This window comes from Bos taurus, chromosome 23 (genome assembly GCF_002263795.3).
Source record: "Bos taurus isolate L1 Dominette 01449 registration number 42190680 breed Hereford chromosome 23, ARS-UCD2.0, whole genome shotgun sequence".
In the NCBI taxonomy this organism is placed as follows: Eukaryota; Metazoa; Chordata; class Mammalia; order Artiodactyla; family Bovidae; genus Bos; species Bos taurus.
In genome coordinates this window covers 49,943,925-49,963,006 of record NC_037350.1, presented here as the reverse complement: position 1 = coordinate 49,963,006, position 19,082 = coordinate 49,943,925, and the positions used below count along the sequence as shown (strand labels likewise).

Sequence of the window (19,082 nt, the reverse complement as noted above, 5' to 3'; positions counted from 1 at the left end):
ACCGGTAGCATCTGCATAGCCTCGCCTGGACACTCATTGAACATGCAGATACAGGCCTGGACCAGGAACTGTGGCTGTGGGACCCCAAGCAAGGCGCCTCTTAATAAGGCGGCTCTGATGCTGCGAGAGTCCTAAAGCGCGTGTTAGAGATACTTGGGGGGCGGTGGCTCCAGGGTCAGGAGCCCCCAGTGGGGAGTCTGATGGGAATCTTGGTCCTCATGTGGGGTCCAGCGGTGGGTGGGTAGCAGGAGGGGGAGAAGCTGTGTCTCGTTCACCATGACCAGCTTCTCCTAGCTCGCTCAGGACCTCCAGGGAGAAAAGGAGGCTGTGATAGAAACGGAAGAAGGTATCCTTCTGGAACACAAGCAGTGCAACTGGAGCACCTTCCGGAACTCAGCTAGGAAGCAGAAGACGGTGCTTAGAGCACAGCAAGGGGGCGGGCCTGGTCCTGGCCGGGGCGGGCCAGCCCCTCCTGGGGACCCCGTCACTCGCTCACTCGTGCGTTCATTCACAAACATTAATTGGACACTGATTATGGGGCACCTGTGAGGTGCTCAGCCTGAGAAATCAGGACCCAGAGTCAGCCCTGCACTGAGGAGTAAGCGTGGCCCCTGGGTGAAGAGAGGTGATGTGCAGACGGACGATGTGCCCCCAGATCATCACTGCATCACAACCCCGTCCCCTCACCTGGGTGAGGGGAGCCGGAATAGCTCAGCTGGGAGAGCGTTACACTGAAGATCTAAAGGTCCCTGGTTCAACCCCGGGTTTCGGCAGACTGAGCATTTTAATTTGCATCCAGGAGAAGGAGCAATTCTAGTGACCTGCTTGATCTCCATTTGCATGATTGAAACTCCGCGAAAATTATCTCTCTGGGCTTCCCTGGTAGCTTATCAGTAAAGAATCCGCCTGCCAGTACAGAAGACGTGGTTCCATCCCTGGGTCAGGAAGTTCCCCTGGAGAAAGAAATGGCAACCCATTCCGGTATTCTTGCCTAAGAAATCCCATGGACAGAGGAGCCTGGCGTTAGTGACTGAAATAACAACAGCAATCTGGATAAGAATCCCGAGCTGTCAATAAAGGACTAAATTACTCTCATCTCTTTTACTAACAAGATGGGAAAACATGAAACAGAGACATATCAAAAATGGCAAAAGCGGTGTATTTGAGACCTCACTCTCTCATCACCACTGTGTCTTCCAGTCTCTTCTCAGATGATAATTTCTTTGAACTTGACGGTGGAAAATTAAACAGAAAGTGGAATGTCTTGTTTTAGGTGTCACTATTTGGATTGTAGCAGTCATTTCATTTTCCATGGGGAAAATAATTAATCTCCTCTTCATGGCCCTATTTGTGCTCAGGTTGTAAGAGCTCCAGAAACAGGAGGGCATCTCAATGTGTCCCGTCATATTTCCTCTGCATCATAATCACGGATCATGTCAAATCTCCATTTCACCATCACTACCCTCAATTAAAAAATTGTCAAGAGTTTAATAGGGCCTTCAAAATCCATTTAGTTTAAATAATGTATCGTTGAAGGGCCATTCTGCAACTGCTAAAGCCGCTTCTGTGAGACAGATTCACTGAGTGGCCCTGGGGAGCATGCATTTCATTTAGGCAGCGTTTGGTTTGGCGTAGAGGATTATCATAAGGAGGGAATTTCCTGAAATAAGGTTTATTCCAAATATATTTTCAATCTACTTTCAACTTTTGTGTAAAAATAAGGATAGATATTAGTCACTCAGTCACGTCCAACTCCTTGCGACTCCATGGACTGTAGCCCGCCAGGCTCCTCTGTCCATGGGATTCTCCAGGCAAGAATACTGGAGTGGGTTGCCATTTCCTTCTCCAGGGGATCTTCCCAACTCAGGAATTGAGCCCGGGTCTCCCGCATTGCAGGCGGATTCTTTACCATCTGAGCCACCAGGGATGCTTGTCAGATAAACCCATCCTCTTCAGTGATGGTTCCTCCCGCAATTGTTTGGCAGCTTGCATAGAAGTCTGGAAGTATTTTGGACTGAAGCCTTTGACATGTGAGGCAGTCTTCCCCAGTATTTGAAACTGTGCTGGCCTAGTAATCTCCAGGCCCCTGAGCCTAAAATATGATAGAAATTCCCAGGAATAACATCACCCTCCAATCCCACAACTCAGCTCGAGTGCCCCCACGGCCAGCCTCCAGGTCCCGTCACCCAGCTGATGGGGCATCAGCAAGAGTCAGTCATGCCCAGGAAGAAAGTGAGCGACGCTTGGCCTGGAGGCCTCCCTGGGCCACGCGTGTGTCCCTACTGTGCGCAGGCTCGGTGGTTTCCATGGGGACCTTCCCCTCCCTCGTCATTTTATCACAACTAAACAGATGGGCGGCCTCGCTGCCTCCCCTCCCAAGGGCCCTGGTGGACTGGCCTGTCCGCACTGGTCGCAGGGAAGGAGGGGACAGTGGCATTGTGGGCAGTGCCCCCGACTCTTCTGGACCTAGGGACGGCTTGGCTCCCGGAGGGGACGCCTCTCAAGTCCGCCATCCCTTACATTCAGAGTCCCGGTTAAGACGGAAAGTTATTCTGAGTAATAACGCTTTCCTTCCCCCTGGGCCCCTCACGTTGAAGCTGCGATGCTCCCTACCTGGGACTTCTTGCTCAGTAGACTTGACTCTCGGTTCTGGAGAAGAAGGTGCCTTGCTCTCTGAAGGGCAGTGGGGCTTCTGCTGACTGCTCTGACCAAGCAGCCTTCCCATCCTGGGCAGCTTCTACTGACTCCAGAGGATGCCTCACCCGAACTCAGGACAGCCTGAACTTCTCCGACACAAGTGATGTTCCAGGCAGACTGTGGACACTGGCAATAAATTTGCAAAAAAAAAAAATCCTAACTAAAGGATGCAGTGCATGCTATTTTGAACACGTAGGGTCTCTGCCCCCTCAAAGGCGCTGTGTCCCTGGGCTGACCACAGGCCTCCAAGCGTGTTTCCCCACGGCCACCGCGTCTCCCCACCCCACTCGGGTGTCCTAGTCATTAAGGGCCACACAGGGAGCACATTTTCAAAGCCCCTATCGCTTCTAGCTGGGGACCTGCTGGGAGCCTGGTTCCTGTGTGTGAATGCTGGCCGGACGGGAGCAGTCCTGGGGGTGTGGGAATGGAGAGAGGAGGCGTCCGTGCGCAGGGCTGCGGTCCTGGGGGTGTGGGAATGGAGAGAGGAGGCGTCCGTGCGCAGGGCTGCGGGAATGTGCCTTTGCTCGGAGTGGGCCCCATAGGAAGCTCTGGGTCTGATGCTGACCACAGACGAAGGCCCGGGCTGGAGATTCTGAGTCCTCTCTGCTGCCCACCGGCTGGATGATCCCCGAGACACGACTAATCTTCCTCGTCTGATATACAGCATGGGGCCCAGGCCAGATCAGTGGCTTGGCTCTCAAACAGCAAAGTTCGGAAGACTCACCCGGCTAACACGTGAAAAACAAGGACCTCCTGGCAATGCCCAGAAGTTCTGGTTTCAAAGGTCCCCGTGGTGATGGTGCTGACGGTCTGTGGACCATAGGTGGGAAAACGCTGGACCAGAGAGAAGCCTTTTGGCCTCAGGTATCACTGATAGTCTCCAGCTCTGATTCTAAAGCAGATTCTCTCTGTTGGGTCTGGTGTTCCATTGTTTTTTCTATTTCCTTTTTATTTATTTTTTAATTGTAGGATAATTGCTTACAGAATGTTGTTGTTTTCTGTCAAACCTCAACATGAATCAGCCTTAGGTATACATGTATCCCCTCCCTCTTGGACCTTTCTCCCTCCACTGATCTTTATACACATGAAATACTTTAAAATTACCAGAGTGTTCATGATCTTTTCTTCATAATTAAATTTGAAAACATTAAGAGAGTAATGGTCTTCCCTGGTGGCTCAGCAGTAAAGAATCTGCTTGCAATGCAGGAGATGTGGGTTTGATTCCTGAGCAGGGAAGATCCCCTGGAGGAGGAAATGGCAACCCCCTCCAGTATTCTTGCCTGGGAAATCCCATGGACAGAGGAGCCTGGCGGGCTAGAGTCCACGGGGTCACAAAGAGTCAGACATGACTGAGCAACTACACAGAAACAAGAGAGTAATAGCTTTGAGAAGAGTGTCTTTGGGTGAAGGGCTAAACAAACGAAGCAAACAGACGCTGCTGCTGCTGCTAAGTCGCTTCAGTCGTGTCCAACCCTGTGCGACCCCACAGATGGCAGCCCACCAGGCTCCCTCGTCCCTGGGATTCTCCAGGCAAGAACACTGGAGTGGGTTGCCATTTCCTTCTCCAAGGCATGCAAGTGAAAAGTCAAAGTGAAGTCGCTCAGTTGTATCCGACTCCTAGAGACCCCATGGACCGCAGACTACCAGGCTCCTCTGTCCATGGGATTTTCCAGGCAAGAGTACTGGAGTGGGGTGCCATTGCCTTCTCCGAGCAAACAGATGAGGAGTTGGCTGTTTATCAGTCACTCCCCAGAAGACGTTCTGGGAGGATCTGCACGTGGTCATCCTGCTCTTTTTCATCTTCGCTTTCTTCCCCATCCTTTCTTCCCTTCTCTTCTGTCTCCCTCCGGTGACTCTGCTTTATCTGGGGGCTCCCTTGATTAAGGCCACTGCCCCGTGTAGAAGCAAACAGGAACCGTGGGTTCAGGACACCCTGAGAGCAGATCGGAAACCTGACCTGGCAGATGAGTGAGTCTGCTGTCACCATGGAGCCCCGCGCCTCGGTTCTGGGGTTCTGATCGGAACAGGAGGCGCCCTCAGCAGTTTTCAGCTCGCTCCTGGCATCGAGCCTTGGATCGAAAGATGAGGAAAACCAAAATCATCGGCAGTAGGGAAGGGGAGGCTAGCTGAGATGTAGCCGTGACTACTTTATTAGAGCAGCCGTAGAGAACACTCACACACGGGAAAACACCAGCAAATATGGGGGGGGGGGAGTGTTTGAATAATACAACGCTTGGATCTCTAGCAAGGTTAATAACACCATACAGAATCACTTTTGAAATTGCCAGTTAGAGAACTAATTTTGCTTCTAACACTCACTATTTTTTGGAACACATTTCCTGGGATTTGTATAGAAGACAAAGCATACAAATCTATCGATATTTACTTTATTTGCAGGAGTGACTAGCCCTTGGCGCAGACAAGCCCTGAGCATGTGCACGCCCACAGTCCGCAGCTGACACGGGCCGTGATGACCGCCCTGCGGAAGTTCCTGCCCGGTTCCCGGAAGCGTCGGCCTTCACCTTGCCATCCCCACACGGCTCTTGCCTGACGCCAGCGTGTGCCTGGAACAAGCAACACTTCTACGTAGATTTTTTTTTTTTTTACTTTTTTTCCTCTCTACATATGTCGTTAAGCTTTAGTCATTGCAGGAGAATTATAATACTTGTTCCAGTTTTCCCAGTTTCTTGATTAATTTTTCTCAGTTCAGTTCAGTCCCTCAGTTGTGTCCGACTCTTTGCAACTCCATGAATCTCAGCACACGAGGCCTCCCTGTCCATCACCAACTCCCCGAGTTCACTCAGACTCACGTCCCTCGAGTCAGTGACGCCATCCAGCCATCTCATCCTCTGTCGTCCCCTTCTCCTCCTGCCCCCAATCCCTCCCAGCATCAGAGTCTTTTCCAATGAATCAACTCTTCGCATGAGGTGGCCAAAGTACTGGAGTTTCAGCTTCAGCATCATTCCCTCCAAAGAAATCCCAGGGCTGATCTCCTTCAGAATGGACTGGTTGGCTCTCCTTGCAGTCCAAGGGACTCTCAAGAGTCTTCTCCAACACCACAGTTCAAAAGCATCAATTCTTCGGCGCTCAGCCTTCCTCAGAGTCCAACTCTCACATCCATACATGACCACAGGAAAAACCATAGCCTTGACTAGACGGACCTTTGATGGCAAAGTAATGTCTCTGCTTTTTAATATGCTATCTTGGTTGGTCATAACTTTCCTTCCATGGAGTAAGCATCTTTTAATTTCATGGCTGCAGTCACCATCTGCAGTGATTTTGGAGCCCCCCAAAATAAAGTCTGATTTTAAAGTCTGAATTTAAAACTGTTTCCACTGTTTCCCCATCTATTTCCCATAAAGTGATGGGACCGGATGCCATGATCTTCATTTTCTGAATGTTGAGCTTTAAGCCAGGACTCATTAAAATGTATGCATTCCCTAAGAAGTGCTGGGAAGACATTTCTGTAGGGAGACCCTTCTCTGGGCCTCTCGGTTGTAACGGCCACAGCAAAGATGACCTGGTACCCTCGGATGGCTGCGTGGAGTGGACAAGACTTTGAACAAGACTAAAAGTGATTTTATCCTCTCCACCTTTGAGGCATTTAAAGATTTTCCTTCCTTTTAGTTCAGCCTAGGGTTTCTAAACAAAAAAACAAAAAACTACATTTGTGACAATAATTTAAATGCATGGATTTGAGTCAGTTCTAATGAGGTGGATGAACCTAGAGCCTATTTTACAGAGTGAAATAACTCAGAAAGAGAAAACTATTGTATGCTAACGCATACATATAGAATCTAGAAAGATGGTACCATATATATGGAATCTAGAAAGAAGAACTTATTTGCAGGGCAGCATGGAGAAGCAGACATAGAAAACAGACTTACGGACACGGGTGAGGGGAGGAGAGGGTGAGACGTGTGGAGAGAGTAACGTGGAAACTTACTTTACCGCATGTAAAACAGACAGCCAACGGGGCTTTGCGGTATGTCTCAGGGAACCCAAACAGGGGCTCTGTATCAACCTAGAAAGGGGGGTTGGGGAGGGAGATGGGAGAGGGGTTCAAGAGGGAGGGGACATATGTACACCTATGCCTGATTCATGTTGATGTTTGACAGAAAACGACAAAATTCTGTAAAGCAATTACCCTTCAATTAAAAAGAAACAAATATAAAAAAATTAAAAAAAATAAGTGTGTGAAGACTAGGTAATAATTTAATGGGAAGCGGGTGGAGAGCTATCCTTCTAACAGAGACTGACTAATGGGAACTTGCATCAGGAAGTAATCTTTTTATTGTTGTCTTGACCTGTTGCCCGACAGCAAAGCCAGTAAGCTGGAACAAACATCGTGTCCTCCGTCCACGCCCGTCTCCCACAACCACATACTTTTGAGCAATATTATGTCTTACCCACTGATTCGGTTAGTATTGAGGGCATATGGTGTACACCCAAAATCCAGATTTCCTGGTCTTCAGATGAAAGGTAAGGTGTAACAAAATACACTTAAGAAAATTTATTCCAAAATAAAGTACTTCACATGAAAAGACTATGAATTAGAGACTTTAAAAGTAAATATATGCTATGAAAGTTCTCTTATAAAATTCTTATCCAATTAGATCATAGCCTGAGTTAAACGGTTAAGAAAAATTTGTAAGGAATTATAACAGATGATAATGCTCCAATTGAATTTAAAATATGTGAGCATTCATTCAGTAATCTTTTGGTGTAAGGCCAAGTTCTTTTCTTTCTATATGGTCTGCTGATTGGAGTTGCTTGTCATCTTTCTTGAATAAATCTTGCCTGAGATGCGTTTTCAGCATCTTTAAGTGGAGGTAGGAATTAAAATAGTTTCAAAACAATCTAGGTGCACAAAGCTTCTGGATTTGTAAGATTAGATTTCCTCTAATTATGATACAATAAAATTAACCTTTTTTTTGGTGTATACAATTCTGTAGTAACACATGTACAGATCATGTTGTTGTATTGTTGATGTTTGGTTGCTAAGTCATGCGACTCTGTGTGACCCCCTGACTATAACCTGTCCATGGGATTCTCCAGGCCAGAATACTGGAGTGGGTAGCCATGCCCTCCTCCAGGGGATCTTCCCGACCCAGGGATTGACCCGCGTCTCCTGCACCGCAGGTGGAGTCTTCAGCACAGGGCCACCTCGGCCCTGCTGGAGGCAGAGAGGCAGGCATGGCGGGCCTGAGTCGGCCAGCATGTGTGGCTGTTATTCAAGGTCTCGGAAAGGCAGGATTCTCACCAGAGCAGCACAGTCATCCCATCAGCTGGGAACGTGGTCTTCACGTCCAGCATGGCAACTGTCCAGGCGGCCCTGCTGCCCGTGGGAGCCTGTGAGAACTTACATTCTAAGTTCAGTCTCTGCAGCCCCCCACACCGGGAGGAAGCTCACACGCCCTTGTGCTCACACACATACCTGTTCACGGGCAACGTGAGAGCAAGCCGGGTGAGCAGGATCTAACTCAGGCATACTGACATCTAGGGCTTGCACGTGGGATTCTGGGCAGCCTGGGTGCTGGGGGAGCCCTGCTGGTCAGATAGGAACACGAATCCACCCCAGTCATATTCTGCTCAGGGGCTGCTTTCCACATTCTTCTTCTTTCTTTCTCTATCTTTTTAAGATTGGGCGCTCAGGGCTGGTGCACTGGGATGACCCTGAGGGGTGGGATGGGGAGAGAGGTGGGAGGGGGGTTCAGGATGGGGGACGCAGGTACACCCATGGCTGATTCATGTGAATGTATGGCAAAAACCACTACAATATTGTAAAGTAATTAGCCTCCAATTAAAATAAATAAATAAATAAAAATAAATAAAATTGAAGTATAGTTGATTTGCAATGTTGTGATAAGGCCTGCTATATGGCAGAGTGACTCAGTTATGCATATACATATTTTTTTCCCTCATGGTTTATCACAGGATACTGAATATAGTTCTCAGAGCTATACAGTAGTACCTTGCTGTTTATCCATTCTTTCTTTTTCTTTTTTTTTTTCTATAGACAAGGCAGCAGTTACACACATCTTCAAAAATCACCTTCAGGCTCACGTTTAATGCATTCTTTTTCTCGAGAAGACTAAAATGATACAGACATCAGCACCCCCGGAGGGAATTCTGGAACACTCAGCACCTTTGAGCCCCCGGCAACGCTGCGGGGTTTCGTGTCTCCCTGAAACGACGCACTCAGGGGTGAACCAACTGCGGGGGTGGGGGCGTGTCTCCTGGAAGACAGGAGGCCCGCTTTTACATGCAGGAGTTGGGGGGACTTCATTTTGGGGCCATTTGTGGTCGATGAGTGGACTCGTGACTTCCGAGCTTCAGCTGGTTCAGGGACGGAACCTCACGGGGCAGGGGGTGGGCACTGAATCAGCCCTGAGGAAAAGCCAGTTGAGAGCTTCCAGCCACGTGTTAAAGACGTGCAACTGTTTCCTGAGGACCAAGAGGGTGTGCTAGCCACAGGAGATGCTAAGAATATTCTGTGGGAAGAAAGGAGAAAGGGAGAAAGGAAGGAGAGAAAGGGGATCATCCAAAGCTCTAGAAATAAATGCTCCACTCGGAGGAGAAGGCAAGCAGAACCCCGGCAACCCCTTCCAGTAGAGAGTCGGACACGACCTAGCAACTGACATCAACAAAGAGCCCCTGCTGCGATGGGACTTGCTGCAAACAGGCCTGGTCCTTCCCTCCTGATTGTGTCACCCTGAGCACGTTATTTACCCCTTCTAAGCCTCAGTATCCTCGTCTGTACATTGAGCCTTGCTTCACAGGAATTTGTTGAGGGCCAATGAATAAAAAAGAGCTTCTGCATTCGTGATGATGCTAAGGGCAGATGCAAGGCAGCCGTTTCTAAGACGCTCTCCATATGTGATTTGTCCAGTTTTCACAACAATCTTGTGAAGTTCCCGCCTCTTTGAAAGAGGACAAGGAGATTGAGCCATGTGCTCGGCTAAGCTGGCGGCAAGACTGGGATTTGAAGCCACAGGAGTCTGGCTCCCTGATCTGGGCTGGATCCCTCCTTCCTCACCGTTCTAATTTGCAAGTCTTTCTTTTGACCATTTCACAGGTGAAATGTGAACTCTGGCCATTTTCAAGATTTCAAACCGCAATGAAGAAAAGTGTGTTTGGCCAAACCCAGGCTCAGTGCAATCTGGGGCTTCTCAGTGGATTTGACTTATCTACGCTCAGTTCACTGCTAATGGGCATCATTAACTCATACTTGTACCTTGTAATCTGAGTCCCAAGAGTATAAAAATTAAATCCACCAGTATTTTCAAAGTTCAAAGTTTGCATTAGTGTAACAGGGGAATAGAAGCTTCACAGACAACGGCAGCTTTCCAAGGACAAATACCTTTATTAGTGGGGAAAGTTGGCCTTTTGTGTCACTTAACGCTGGTTTTTCAAGGAAGTTGTTATTTAGTTGGTAAGTTGTGCCTGACTCTTTTCAATCCCATGGAATGTAGCCACCCAGGCTCCTCTGTCCATGAGGTTCTCCAGACAAGAATACTGGAGTGGATTGTCATATCCTTCTCCAGGCGGTCTTCCTGGATCAGAGATAGAACCTGTGTCTCTTGCATTGCCAGGTGGATTGTTTACCACTGAGCCACCAGCGAAGCCCTCTTCAAGGACGATCAACTGTATAAAATCGACCTTACGTTGGTCATGATGGTGAGCAGCTGGGCTGTAGGACATTTCACACCAGTGTTTAAAAATAAACCGCACACAGTGAGAACCGAGGCAGTCCTGGAGGGAAAGTAACCTCCAAGTTTCTGGTTTCCTCCGGGCTGGGAGCAGACAAGCCCCATCTCATCAGCTCTGATCGCATCTCCAGTGTTTAGACACTACTTCTCTCCCAGGAGGGAAAGTGGTTCCCTAGAGACATCTTGGCAGTCATAGACCTGCCCAGGTGCCAGCTTGAGAGTTATTTTCTTATGCTGAGGATTTTCTTCCCACTCGGCAGAGAGGAGAGATGTCCAGACTTGTTTGGGAATATGATCCCATCTGTGCTCAGATATATTTAGAGTGTCTCCCTAACTTCAGCCTTTCAATAGCCCTCGAGGGAAGTGTTGATTTAATTCTTGTATGTTTTAGGATGTTAAAATGGGAAGTACCCGAAACACAGATCTGGAATTTACTCCTGGGGTCTGGTGCCTGCTAACTCAGGTTAACGTGAACTCTGACGAGCATAATTAAATGTGTCAGCGATCCGTTTGCAGAAGAGCATTCAGATCCACGCAGAGCTCCGTCAATATCTCTCTTCCTGTCTCTCGCTCACTTTCACATACACATCCAGACTGTCATGGGCTCTCGCCATTTTCTTGCTATCCCCTTTCAGCCCTAATAAAACCATTTCTTCAGGAGAGTTTCTCTGGAATCAGTATTGAGCTAAGAAGCGACTTGAACATGAATCATGATAATGTGTCTCACTGTTTATGTAGCAATGAAGATTCTCAAGACGAATGGAGAGGAGCCAACCACCCTCTGTTCATCTCAAAGCTGTACAGCCCCACTATTCCTCACGCTGAGAGGTTTATTGGTAATTATTGCAGCAGATAAGCAGTCTTGAAGGAGGCAAAAGTTTTCAAAAATTGAGGTGCTTCTGTACCAGAAGGAACTAGGATGTGCCATGAACTCTGATACTAAATTAGATGGAAGAAATGCAAAAAAAAAAAAAAAAAAAGCTAGCAAGTATTTAGAAAATAGTAATCAGTGTGTGTTGATTATCCTTTTTTTTTGACTGTGCCTGGCAGTACGTGGGATATTAGTCTCCTGACCAGGAATTGAACCCAGGGCCTTAGCCGTGAAAGCACAGAGACCTAACCACTGGACTACCAGGGAACTCCCCAGACTGATCTATACTCCAAAGACTTCAGACACTGGGATTATCCGAAACAAAGTCTAAAACAACCAGAAATAATCTATTTAAAAATAAAAGATTATCTTAGAAGAAAACATAGGTAGAACACTCTTTGACATAAATTACAGCATCATTTTTTGGGGGACCTGTCTTCTCAGGCAAAAGAAACAAAAGCAAAAATAAGCAAATGGGACCTAATAAAATTTAAAAGCTTTTGCACAACAAAGAAAATCATGGACTAAATGAAAACACAGTCTACTAAATGGGCGGAAATACTTGCTAATGATATGACCAATAAGGGGTTAATATTCAAAATATATAAACTGCGAATATAACTCAGTATTGAAAAAAAAACCTCTTTCTGTTCATCTCACTCTTCTTTTCCTTCCATCTTTATCATTGACTATATATATTTATTTACTTTGGCAATATCCTCTATAGACTATAAACTTCATGAGACTAGAGACATTTTCTGTTTTCTTCGCCATTTATTGAATGGCTAAATGAATAAATGGATGATAACTAAGTGACTGACTAGAGCAACATGGGTGGGTCTTACAAACATTATGTTCAGAAAAATTGAGAAACAATGAAAAGTGTAGCACAATTCTATTAATATAAATTATAAGCACAAGCATTGAAAAAGTCCAGAGGGGGAAAGTCTTTTCAACCAATGCTGCTGGAACAACTGTGTGGAAACAAAAAAGAACCTCAACCCTTACCTCATACTACATGTAAAAACTAAAGACAGTCATAGATTTAAACATAAAAGCTTAAAATATAAATCTTCTAGAATAAAACAGAGGAGAATACCTTCCTGAACTTTGGTGAATATAGGCAACGACTTCTTAGGTTGAACAACAACAAAAAATCAACCAGAAAACAAAACAAAAATTCTTATATAATTGACTTCATTAAAGGTAGAAATGTCTGCTTATCAAAAGACACCATTAGGAAAATGAAAAGGCGAGCTACAGAGTAGGAGAAAGTATTTATAGTACAGAGATCTAAAACACGTATAGAACTTCTTAAAAAATAAAAACTAGGGCTTCCCTGGTAGCTCAGCTGGTAAAGAATCTGACTTCAATGCAGGCAACCCCAGTTTGATTTCTGGGTCAGGAAGATCCCCTGGAGAAGGGATAGGCTACCCACTCCAGTATTCTTGGGCTTCCCTTGTGGCTCAGCTGGTAAAGAATTCGCCTGCAATGCGGGAGACCTGGGTTTGATCCCTGAGTTGGGAACATCCCCTGGAGATCTAAAGTATGTATAGAACTTCTAAAAATATTCAAAAAATATAAAGAACCCAGTTTTTAAAGTGGGCAAAGGGTCTGGACTCTTTATAGAAGAAGACTTGAAAATGACCTAAAAGCATGGGAAAAAACACCCAACATCATAAGCCCGCGGGGGATGTCAAGTAAGACTGAAGTGCACACCCATCGGCCTCCCGGGGGCTCCAGTGGCACCGGACTTAGAAGCAGCTTCCCAATTTCTCATAAAGTTCAACATAAGTTCTCCAATGAGCCAGCAATCCCAGCGCTGGGTTTTTTATCCCAAAGACCCGAGAACCTAAGTCCATATAAAGAGTTGTGCACAAACTCTCATAGCAGCTTTGTTAATAATAGTTGGTGGAGTGATGTGGATTGAATACAAATGTTTGCCAAAGGACAGAAGAGTCCACGCGCTTGTGTGATGGGTACAGCAAGACGAGGGAGTAAACTGCAGGGGTGCCTCTACAGACACGGCGCTGCGTGAAGGCATTGGATGTAGCAGACCAGACGCGATGTGGTTCCACCTGCAGAGCGGGGTGGTGGTTTAGTCACTGAGTCGTGTGCGACCGCATGGACTGTAGCCTGCCAGGCTCCTCTGTCCATGGCATTTTCCAGGCAAGAATACTGGAGTGGGTTGCCATCCACCTGCAGAAGAGGAGACGGAAGTGGAGAGTAGAAATCTCAATGCTGGTGCCTCTAGAAGGTGGGGATTGACTAGAAGGGGCAGGAAGGAACTTTCTGGGGAGATGAAGATGACTGGGATGACCATGCTAATATTGATACATACATCAAGAACTCATCAAACTCTACAGATCTGTGTATTTAATGAAAGAAAGTTATTATACCTTGTAATATGTGTGTAATATGTAATATATAATATGTATACATATACACACACATTATATATATATATATATATATATATATATATATATAGAATATGAGGGAAATGACTAGACGTGAAGCTTCTCCTGAGAGGAGAGAGAAGGCCGGCAGGCAGGAAGCAAGGGGACAGGGAAGGGAGGGGTAGTGAGGCGGAGGAGGGGTGGCGGGCGGGAGGGGAGCGAGTGGACCAGCGCCCCGTCTGCCGTCTTTCCTTCCGTGTGTCCTCTCCCCGTGTCCGGTCCTCAGTCCAGGAGGGGGGCACCGCCAGCTGCTGGGCACCCCTCAGTGGCATCTTGACTGGCTGGTTCACAGACCCCAGGCGTGCATTCTGCAGCACAGACACCTCCTTTATTTGGGTGCCAGGGAGGAAAGTCCTGGGAGCATCTTACTGGAAGTGTGTTGGAGGCAGGGGTCCCGGGCATTTCAGGATGCAGGGCTTCCCTCCCCCAGGCCCCGGGGACCCCTGGGAGGCCCCCATCTGACGCAGCACAGAGGCAGCTGTGGATCTGAAACCTGCCCTGGGCCTGGCGCATCCACAGGGCTCATCTCTTGGAGCCACCCCCCAGCACCGTGGTCCCTGGCCGTCACCCCAGCCTGGCCTGGACCTGTGCCTGAATGCCTCTGACCCACTCAGCACTCACCTGCTGAGTCCCTCCCTCGTGCCAGCTCCAGGCTGGGCGCCGGGCGGGGAGGACAGGACCCCTGGGCCCCTGAGCCCTCGGGATGGAGGAAACAGAGAGAGTGTGCAAAGCGAAGTCTGCGAGAGCTGCCAGGCCGCCCTCAGGCCCCGGCCCAGCCAGTGCTTTCAGAGGACTTGGCAGAGCTGGCCCCTGCACTCTCGGACATTCCTCCTCCTCTGACGTGCTCTTAGCTCGCTGCCCGTCCTCCCAGACCCCCGGGCCCACAGGGCAGCCTACTGCTGGCTGCCAGCCTCTCACACTCACCGTGGCGTCTTTAGAGATGGGACACAGCCCCCACCTCCCCCGAGCAGCCTCACATGGCAACCACAGGATTGAGGGCGGAGGCCCACCCCGCCTTCAGTGGGTGAAACGGGAGTTTTCAAACTCTACTTCTCAGGGACCTCTTGCAGCTGGCCATCGTATGTACTCATAGCGGGGAGAAGGCACCCAGGGCTTTGGGAGACTGGTATTGTCATCTTCTAAGTACCTGTGGAGATGTTATATATGAGTTCTTTTCATTCTACCTGTAAATTCCACTCTTACCAACATCCTGTAGAGGTGAATTTATACCCAAACTAATCACAGATTACCAGAAAGCAGAAGTGCTGTCACCTCTGGGTAGGGAATTGATTACATTTGTTTCACAACCACCCAGATACACGGAGAGACACACACACGGAGAGGAGGAGGATGAGGAAGAGGAGGGACAGGAGAGGGGGAGAGACAGAGAGGGAGGTGGTTTGTCTCCCGAACCTGCAGCTCAGCTACTTACCACCTTCCTGCTTACCCATACCAACCCCACCTTCACATGTGTTGGTGGAAAGGCTTTCTGAAGCCCTGGTTCTAAGATCCCGAAGTGTCGTCGCACCAGGGACCCCAGCTCTAGGCTGTTCACAGAAAATCATTCGCTGAAAGTCATTTCATCTAAGGATCATTTCCATAAAGGCCAATTTGTCCAACGTCCCAACTTACAAAATGTGTACCCCTCTTACCTGCTTTTGAAGCTTACAGGCCTCCAGTCCCGAAGCTCTGGCGGCCGAGGGCCCTGGGGTGGGGGCACCGGGCTCCTGGGATCCCAACCTCAGCCTCCAGCCTCTGCTTTCCTTGGGCCAAAGTGCAGCAACTTCCAATAACAATAGCTATTGATTATCTCACAGAGTTCTTGTGGGTCAGGAATTCAGGGCAGATGAGCCGGGGTGGGGTGGGGGTGGGGGTCGGGGGTGGTGTTCTGGCTTTGTCGTTGTTCAGTGGCTCAGTCGTGTCTGACTCTTTGAGACTCCATGGACCGCAACACGCCAGGCTTCTCTGTCCACCACCAACTCCTGGAGCTTACTCAAACTCTTGTCCATTGAGTCGGTGATGCCATCCAACCATCTCATTCTCTGTTGTACCCTTCTCTTCCTGCCCTCAATCTTTCACAGCACTGGGGTCTTTTGCAATGAGTCAGTTCTTCATATCAGGAGCTTCAGCTTTGGCATCAGTCCCTCCAATGAATATTCAGGACTGATTTCCTTTAGGATTGATTGGTTTGATCTTTTTGCAGTCCAAGGGACTCTCAGGAGTCTTCTCCTTGAGAGCCTCGCAGTTCTTATAGGTAACTTGTCATCTGAGGGTCCAGTGGGGGCAGCTGCTCCCAGATGCCCTTGCAGTGTAGACAGCCTGACACGTGGCTTTTTGCAGTGTAGACAGCCTGACACGTGGCTTTTCTAGTTACAATGTAAGTGCCTGGTTAAGCTTTTGACTGTTGAGGCTGCCACTTCAAAGCCACCTATCTCGAATAAACAACCTCCCAGCTTCACAGCTAGCTAGCAAAAAAGCCAAGCCATCCCACCCATGAAGTTCCCCTATTAGAAAGCCGGTGACCCAGACAAAAAAAGATAAAAGATAAAATGGACCCTACTTTCCCCTGCTAAAGTCTTAATTCTTACTTAGGTTTTAAACTCACCCATAGAGAGAGAACCAGCAAAACCCTAAACACCCCACCCATTCTCCACCCAGAGGTCACAGAGGCCGGGGACTTGTCACATGAGGTCACTTGCCAAGAGGACGTGTGAACGGTCAAGCCTGCCAAGTCTGTCTAGTTCGAGACTCGGTCCAGTTCGAGGACCTTTCCCTCCACTGTTGGCTCTTAGTGGGGGAACCGCTTCCTTTCCAAGGCCTCGGTCACCATCCTGCAAGCCGGCTGTGGGCTCTGGATCCGGGACCCCAGGGAGGGGCTGTGTGAGTCCCACCGGGGACTCTGGGTCTGGGTCTGCCTCTGCGGGGAGACTGCCTCCCTCTCCCCTTCCTGACTGTGTGCTGGGACTGAGGTCCTGCCGGTCACCTGCCGACCGGAAGTGGTTATTCAGCAGACCGTGAGCCCCACGCATCGAGTCCTCCCACCCGCGACCAGGGCCTGCAGGGCTGGCCGAGCCCAGGGCCCGCTTTCCCTCCTGACATCTAGAGGCGGTGGCTGCCCCATCCTGGCAGCTGCTCTCTGGCAGGAGAGGCAGATGAATCATTTTAAAGGAACTTTCAAGCCACCAGAGAGAAAACGTGGGAAAGCAATCTCTTCAATCTCCTCTTTCCCGCTCTCTTGATTCTTCTTCAGTCCCCCTTTCTCCCTCTGTCCCTGCCCTTCCCTCTCGCTGTCTCTCTGTGTCTCCCTCTTGTCTAGGTTTTCCTGTGGGGTCAGGGACTAGCCTGATTCTGCCACGGGCTCCCTGAGACAGTGCTGGCAGCAGGGCCACCCGCAGGCAAGGAGACCGCACGAGGTGACGGTCCCTGCACAGCGGGGTCCTCTGGGGGCCAGCCCTGCCTCCCTCCCTAGACTGTGGGGCCCTCCTTGGATTCCCGTGCCCCGGCTATGCTGACCCCTGGGGGAATAGTCTGGTGAGGCTGAGGGGTCCTCAGGAGCAGAGAGGGCGTGTGGGTGTGAGGCTGGGAGGCTGGGGGAGCCTACCTGCTGGGTTCCTGCTTTGCCAACAACCACAAGAGCAGACCTCGGTCTCCAGCAGGTGGATGACAGGTGGCAGGGATCACCAGGTCACCAGGGTCATTTGCAGGTGGCCGCCCAGAGGCTGCTTTCTGTCCGGTCTATTGGAGATGGGCAGGGGAAACTCACGCTGTCCCAGGGGTGTATCCCAGGCAGCCTGGACCCCCATCTAGGCTCTGTTGCCAAGGGCACTGGAGGGCCCTTGCCCCTTTGCATGGGGTCCAGCAGCGATGCCAGGGCAGCCGCGGGCAGCACCGGGCATCGGCGTGAGCAGCTTTGAAAACATCAAGTGTGTCACAGGAGCAAGTAAGCGAGTCGTCGTTATTGTTCAGTCTTAGGTCATGTCTGACTCTTTGCAACCCCATGATTATAGCCCGCCAGGTTCCTCTGTCCATGAGACTTCCCAGGCAAGAATACTGGAGTGGGTTGCCATTTCCTTCTCCAGGGCATCTTCCCAACCCAGGGACTGAACCTGAGTCTCCGACACCGGCAGGCGGATTCTTCACCACTGAGCCACCAGGGAAGCAAATAAGTTAGATCGACGACGAGTCAGCAGCACCTAATTTTTATTAAAAATATCTCACTTATTCCTCTTTCCTCCCCGAACTTTCCCCTGGCTGGCAGACAGGAGGGAGGCCGAGATGGCAGGTGAGTTCACCAAGGCTCAGGCTGCCTGGCCAGGTGGTGACATGCTCTCTGGAAAGATCATCCGCGAGGAAATCCCAGCCAAGTCGTGTATGAGGAGGAGCAGGGTCTTGTTTTCCCTGACATTTCTCCTCAAGCACCCACACATTTTCTGGTTATATTCACAAAACACAAATTCCAGATTTCTGCAACAGAAGATGAAGATGAACGTCTTCTTGGACATTTGATTATCGTTGGCTGGAAGTGTGCTGCTGTCCTGGGCCTGAAGTAGGGTGGTGAACGCAGGCTCGGCTGGTGGACAGCCTGTCCGGCATGTTCCTCTCCACGTTCTTGGAGGTCAGCAGAAGACTTGGCCTCCTGGTGAAGCATGTTGTAGGAATAATTTTCCCTTTTCTTTGCAGTGATCAGGTTTGAAGCTTCCAATCTGCTAAATAATACTTTGTTGGGCCTGTGTATGGAGAAATTGCACAAATAATTTTAAATACCATACATAATAAAAGACATTGCTGCACGGTCTGAAAAAAAAAACTCATTTAAAAATACTTTTCCTGTTTATGAAGCTTTAATTTTCCCTCAAGCATAGTTGTCTGCTCTGTAATACCCTGATGGTGGATTTTCAGTCCCAGTAAGTATTGTGAAAAAAGTGGGTGTTAGTCTCTCAGTCATGTCCAACTCTTTGCCACCCCAAGAGTGTACCTGCCAGGCTCCTCTGTCCATGGGATTCTCCAGGCAAGAATACTGGAGTGGGTTGCCATGCCCTCCTCCAGGAGATCTTCCCAACCCAGGGATAGAACCCACGTCTGTGCATTGCAGGTGGATTCTTCACCACTGAGCCACCTGAGAAACCCATTGTGAGGGTGGCAGTCATGAAATTTCCACTTCAGAAGTTATTTCTGGAGTTGTCCCTGCCTCTGTGAACATAGCTCACTTCTTCCCAGTGTGGCTCTGGCCCCTTTCCATTCCCCTCTTTCTCTCCTTTGAAAGGGAGAACAACTCACTAGCTCTTTCTGCCCAATTAGGAGGGTCCACAGTGTTTCTCGGAGAAGGCAATGGCAACTCATTCC

The 19,082-nt window shown here is 49.0% G+C and overlaps 1 non-coding gene and 1 pseudogene across 1 annotated transcript; both read left to right on the top strand.

The window, feature by feature from the left end:
• The first annotated feature begins 700 nt into the window (after positions 1-700).
• Positions 701-773, top strand: TRNAF-GAA (transfer RNA phenylalanine (anticodon GAA)). Its single transcript has one exon. It is a non-coding gene; the product is annotated as a tRNA-Phe (tRNA).
• A 17,241-nt stretch (positions 774-18,014) lies between these two features.
• Positions 18,015-18,426, top strand: LOC100296434 (adenosine 5'-monophosphoramidase HINT1-like; annotated as a pseudogene).
• The last annotated feature ends 656 nt before the right edge of the window (positions 18,427-19,082 follow it).